This window comes from Microcebus murinus, chromosome 12 (genome assembly GCF_040939455.1).
Source record: "Microcebus murinus isolate Inina chromosome 12, M.murinus_Inina_mat1.0, whole genome shotgun sequence".
NCBI lineage: Eukaryota > Metazoa > Chordata > Mammalia > Primates > Cheirogaleidae > Microcebus > Microcebus murinus.
Window position 1 is genome coordinate 88,163,858 of NC_134115.1, and position 6,003 is coordinate 88,169,860.

Sequence of the window (6,003 nt, forward strand, 5' to 3'; positions counted from 1 at the left end):
GAGACTTTCTGTAATGGAAATTATAAATCACCAAATGACTCAAAGGGGTTTAAAACAGTACATTTTGTTTTGTTGTCGGAATGAAATCACATTAAGGGCATCTAATGTGCATCTCCTAAGAACAATGACATTCTCCTGTGAAACCTCGGCACCCCGGCACCCGGTGACATGTCCACGTAAGATCTCAGTGGGGAAAACTGGGCCGAACAAGCCCCCGCCTGCTGGGCGAGCCTGGAGAGAGACTCCGAAGGCGAGAGTGGATATTCGAAGGGAAACAAGGTGCTGGCGGCAGGAGGCGAGGTTTCCGCTTAAGTTTTCATGCTTGTGTTTTTTTCTGATTTTCTTCAAGCACAAGTCCTGTCCTGTCATTTTATTTATTTTTTTTTTTTTTGAGACAGAGTCTCGCTTTGTTGTCCAGGCTAGAGTGAGTGCCGTGGCGTCAGCCTAGCTCACAGCAACCTCAGACTCCTGGGCTTGAGTGATCCTTCTGTCTCAGCCTCCCGAGTAGCTGGGACTACAGGCATGCGCCACCATGCCTGGCTAATTTTTTCTATATATATCAGTTGGCCAATTAATTTCTTTCTATTTATAGTAGAGACGGGGTCTCGCTCTTGCTCAGGCTGGTTTTGAACTCCTGACCTTGAGCAATCCGCCCGCCTCGGCCTCCCAAGAGCTAGGATTACAGGCGTGAGCCACAGCGCCTGGCCTGTCATTTTATTTATTTTAATTTATTTTTGAGACAGAGTCTCGCTCTGTCACCCAGGCTAGAGTGCCGTGGCATTAGCCCGGCTCACAGCAACCTCAAACTCCTGGGCTCAAGCAATCCTCCTGCCTCAGCCTCCCGAGTAGCTGGGACTACAGGCATGCGCCGCCACGCCCGGCTCATTTTTATATTTTTAGTAGAAGACGGACGGGGTCTTGCTCTTGCTCAGGCTAGTCTTGAATTCCTGAGCTCAAGCGATTCTCCCGCCTCGGCCTCCCAGAGTGCTGGGATCACAGGCAAGAACCACCATGCCTGTGTAATCTTACAAACATATCTTAAAATCTACACACCCACTGGGGCGCTTCTTTTCAAAGCTGAGGCGCGTGGCAGCCCCAAGGCTCCCTTCCCGCCCCGACAGACGGTTCACTGCACTCAGGGCTGCCCGGCCGTTCACACAGACGTGGGGGCTGCAGCGGAGGGGAGACCGGCCGGGAGAGCAGGAACACCAGGTGCGGCTCGTGTGCCCGCCAGTGTCCCGTGCTGTTCACTCGCGGCTCTGGCGCCCGCGTCCCCCTCGGCACCTCCCGCACTCAGACCGCTTGGCACAGCCCGAGTCCCTCCATGCCAAGGTGCTGGTGCTGACAACCCCGGAGCCTCTGCCCAACGGGCGTGCCGCCCCCCGCCCCCCAGCGGCAGGGCTGGAGCTGCACGGCTAACGCAGCAGCGCGGGTTGGAGCATGTTGAGCGGCAGGACTGGGCCCCAGGTGGGACAGGAGGCTCAGGGTCAGCAGAGCGATCCGATCCCCAAAGCAGGTGCCTCAGCGCCTGGGTGCTCAGAATCAGCCGGGCTTGGGTTCAAATCCCAGCTCTGCCTCTCCCAAAGTGAGTACCCAGGCAAGACGGTGCAGGTCTGCTAACTGGCTTTTCTTACCTACCAAAGCCCGGCGATGGCAGCGCAGCTCTCTGGCGAGGACGCCACCAATCTCTCTCAAATGTGGGCAGTGGCGCCCACGGACTGTTCTGAGGATTGAAGCAGGGGCCGCGTGCGTGGCTGGTGCAAGTTCTAGCCGTGTTCCTTAACCTTGGTTCCATGCAGTTTGACTCCTCAGGACAACAAAATGCAAGACCTGATCTTTGAGTAGATCTTGGATTTAAAAGAAAAGCCGATTGCTGTGAGCTAAGCTGACGCAGGGGCACTCTAGCCCAGGTGCCGTGAGCCCAGCAGCAAGACTCCGTCAACAAACAACAGCAACAAAAAAGCTTTAAAGGACATTGTTGGGATAATTGGAGAGATTTGAATGTGGACTGCATAGTATGTAAAATTATTGTATTTAGGCCGGGCGAGGTGGCTCACGCCTGTAATCCTAGCACTCCGGGAGGCCAGGCGGGTGGATTGCTCAAGGTCAGGAGTTCGAAACCAGCCTGAGCAAGAGCGAGACCCCGTCTCTACTATAAATAGAAAGAAATTAATTGGCCACCTAATATATATATAGAAAAAATTAGCCGGGCATGGTGGCGCATGCCTGTAATCCCCGATACTCAGGAGGCTGAGGCAGGAGGATCGCTTGAGCCCAGGAGTTTGAGGTTGCTGTGAGCTAGGCTGATGTCACGGCACTCACTCTAGCCTGGGCAACAAAGCAAGACTCTGTCTCAAATAAAAAAGTTATTGTATTTAAATTAAAGTGGGTAAGATAGTGGTATTGTGGTTTTGCAGGACTTAATCTTAAGGAGACATGATGGAGGGTTTAGGGATGAAATTTTGAAATGTTTGCAGAGTGCTTTCAAATGGGTCAGTTAAAAAAAAAAGAGGCGGCTGGGGAATGCATGTGGGGGTCAGAGCGGAAGCAGGTGCGAGTGGGTCCAACAGAAGGACACATGGCTGCCGGAGCGTTCGAGTCCATTGGCAAGTTCGGCCTGGCCCTGGCCGTAGCGGGGGGCGTGGTGGACTCTGCCTTGTACGGTGTGGGTGCTGGGCACAGGGCTGTCATCTCTGACCGACTCGGTGGAGTGCAGGACATTGCGGTAGGGGGAGGGACTCACTTTCTCATCCCATGGGTACAGAAACCAATTATCTTTGCCGCTCTCGGCCGCGTAACGTGCCAGTCCTCACTGGCAGCAAAGATTCACAGAATGCCAACATCACGCCGCGCATCATCCTCTTCCGGCCTGTCGCTAGCCAGCCCCGCGCATCTTCACCAGCATGGGAGAGGACCGAGGCGGGCGCGTGCTGCCGTCCGTCTCTACAGAGACCCTCAAGCCAGTGGCGCTGGCTTGGATGCAGGGGAACGAACCACTCAGAGAGAGCGGGTCTCCAGGCCGGCGAGCCACGCCCTTACGGAGCTGGCAGCCACCTCTGGGCTCGTCCTGGACGGCGTGTCCTTGGCGCATCGGCCTTTGGGAAGGAGTTCACGGAAGCGGCGGTGGAAGCCAAGCAGGCGGCTCAGCGGGAAGCAGAGAGGGCCAGATCCGTGGTGGCAAAGGCTGAGTAGCAGCAAGCGGCGGCCACCATCTCTGCGGGGGGCGACTCGAGCTGATCGTCAACTCGCCGGCCACCGCGGGACGGTCTCACGGAGCTGCGCACGCTGGAGGCCGCAGAGGAGGCTGCGTGCCAGCTGCCACGCGCTCGGAACACCGTCTAACTGCCGGCGGGCGGCCCGAGCTCCCGCGGCTGCCCCGAGAGGGAGGACCCGCCCTGCCTGCACCTCCTCAGGCCGGCGGGGCCACCGCCCTCTTCCGCCCCCACCCAGAGACCTCTGTGAAATCCCATGCTTGCCTGACCGTGAAGGAAATAAAAGTAAAATCACTTCAGATCTCTAAAAAAAAAAAAAAAAAAAAAAAAAGAGAGCGACAGAGGGGTCCAGGTGGGAAAGCATTGGCTTCCGTGAATCCAGGGGAAAGACGCGCGGCTGTCCGCCACAGCACTCCTCCTACTTTCAGATAAATTCAATGTTTCCCCCCAAATAAAATGCTATCGATTTTCTAGAAAGGAGCTTCTTTCTTCGTCGCTGCATTGGGAGCAGGGTTGGGGACTTCTCCCCCTGCTGCCTCTTGCCCCCGTGTCACTCGCAGGGTCCCCACGACAGGCGTGCTGCCGCGTGTGACACGGGTGCGTGGGCCAGCCTGGGAGCCCGGCAGCGCTGGCGCCGTCCTGGGGAGAGCCACTCCACGCTGACTTCCAGGGTCTGGCGCAGCCCGGATGCGCGCAGGAGCGAGCACGGTCGCCATGGTCACTGCGCCACCACTCTGGTCGCGGCCTCAACCCGGACACCCTCTGAGCAACGTCCACAGGCAAATGCCCACACTCTCCGACTAGAATGGTAGATGACTCCACCCAATCAGACTGGCTTCGCCCAACCAACTTAGTTTAGAGCAGGCGTCCTCAAACTACGGCCCGCGGGCCACGTGCGGGTGTTTTTGCCCATTTGTTTTTTTTTTTTAACTTCAAAATAAGATATGTGCAGTGTGCATAGGAATTCGCTCATAGTTTTTTTAAACTATAGTCCGGCCCTCCAATGGTCTGAGGGACAGTGAACTGGCCCCCTGTTTAAAAAGGTTGAGGACCCCTGGTTTAGAGTCATGCTCCTCAACATTTGGGGGAGATGGACACAGCACCCTTTGAGACTCTGTTAAAGCTGCAGAACTGGCCGGGGGCGGTGGCTCACGCTTGTAATCCTAGCACTCTGGGAGGCTGAGGCGGGAGGATCGCTCAAGGTCAGGGGTTCGAGACTGGCCTGAGCAAGAGTGAGACCCTGTCTCTACTAAAAATAGAAAGACATTAATTGGCCAACTAAAAATATATGGAAGAGGCCGGGCGCGGTGGCTCACGCCTGTAATCCTAGCACTCTGGGAGGCCGAGGCGGGCGGATCCTTTGAGTTCAGGAGTTCGAAACCAACCTGAGCAAGAGCGAGACCCCGTCTCTACTATAAATAGAAACAAATTAATTGGCCAACTAATATATATACAAAAAAATTAGCCGGGCATGGTGGTGCATGCCTGTAGTCCCAGCTACTCGGGAGGCTGAGGCAGAAGGATCGCTTGAGCCCAGGAGTTTGAGGTTGCTGTGAGCTAGGCTGACGCCACGGCACTCACTCTAGCCTGGGCAACAAAGTGAGACTCTGTCTCAAAAAAAAAAAAAAAAAAAAATATATGGAAGAAATTAGCTGGGCATGGTGGTGCGTGCCTATAGTCCCAGCTACTCTGGAGGCTGAGGCAGGAGGATTGCTTGAGCCAGGAGTTTGAGGTTGCTGTGAGCTAGGCTGATGCCATGGCACTCACTCTAGCCTGGGCAACAGAGTGAGACTCTGTCTCAAAAAAAAAAAAAAAAAAAAAAAAAAGCTGCAGAATTCCTCCCACAAAACATACACAGGCATACACACACGTTTTTGCACATCATGTCAGGGGGCTAGCAAAAGTTGTGAAATCCATCCACAGGCCCTAAAATTTGCTGGGCTAGATAGAAATTGGAAACAATCAAAGGTCCATCACCTGGTGAAGGGCTAGACAAAGTGGGACAGTCTTACAGAGGAATACTACTCAGCATTGAAAAGGAGCTGTCTACAGATCAATGCTGCAACATGGGTGAACCCCAAACACACTATGCTTTGGAAAAGAGCACGAACACAAGACACCACATAGTATGTGTGCATAATATTGGGGTGATCATATTGGGGTGATGAAAATGTTTTAAAACTGATTTATAGGCCAGGCGCAGTGGCTCACGCCTGTAATCCTAGCTCCCTGGGAGGCCGAGGCGGGCGGATTGCTTGAGGTCAGGAGTTCAAAACCAGCCTGAGCAAGAGTGAGACCCCGTCTCTACTATAAATACAAAGAAATTAATTGGCCAACTGATATATATATAAAAAATTAGCCGGGCATGGTGGCGCATGCCTGTAGTCCCAGCTACTCGGGAGGCTGAGGCAGGAGGATCGCTTGAGCCCAGGAGTTTGAGGTTGCTGTGAGCTAGGCTGACGCCACGGCACTCACTCTAGCCTGGACAACAACGCGAGACTCTGTCTCAAAAAAAAAACAAAAAAAAACTGATTTATATTTATGGTGGTTGCACCATGGTAAGTTGATAAATTTATTTAAAATTGCTAAATTACACACTTGAAAAAGGTGAATTGTATGATATGCAAAATATGCCTCAATAATGTTATAAGTTAAAATTGGGATAGAACAGGTTGACTGATGTTTTTTTAGTTTCAAAGAACTTGTGTTTGAAGGGCCCAGCTCGTTCCGGCAGGCACGTTCACGCTCGCGTGATCTCATCCCGCCTCATCGTTGCCTTGTAACCCTCACC

At 53.6% G+C, this 6,003-nt stretch overlaps 1 pseudogene; it reads left to right on the top strand.

Moving 5' to 3' along the window:
* Positions 1 to 2,578: 2,578 nt before the first annotated feature.
* Positions 2,579 to 3,504, top strand: LOC105875322 (prohibitin 1 pseudogene; annotated as a pseudogene).
* The last annotated feature ends 2,499 nt before the right edge of the window (positions 3,505 to 6,003 follow it).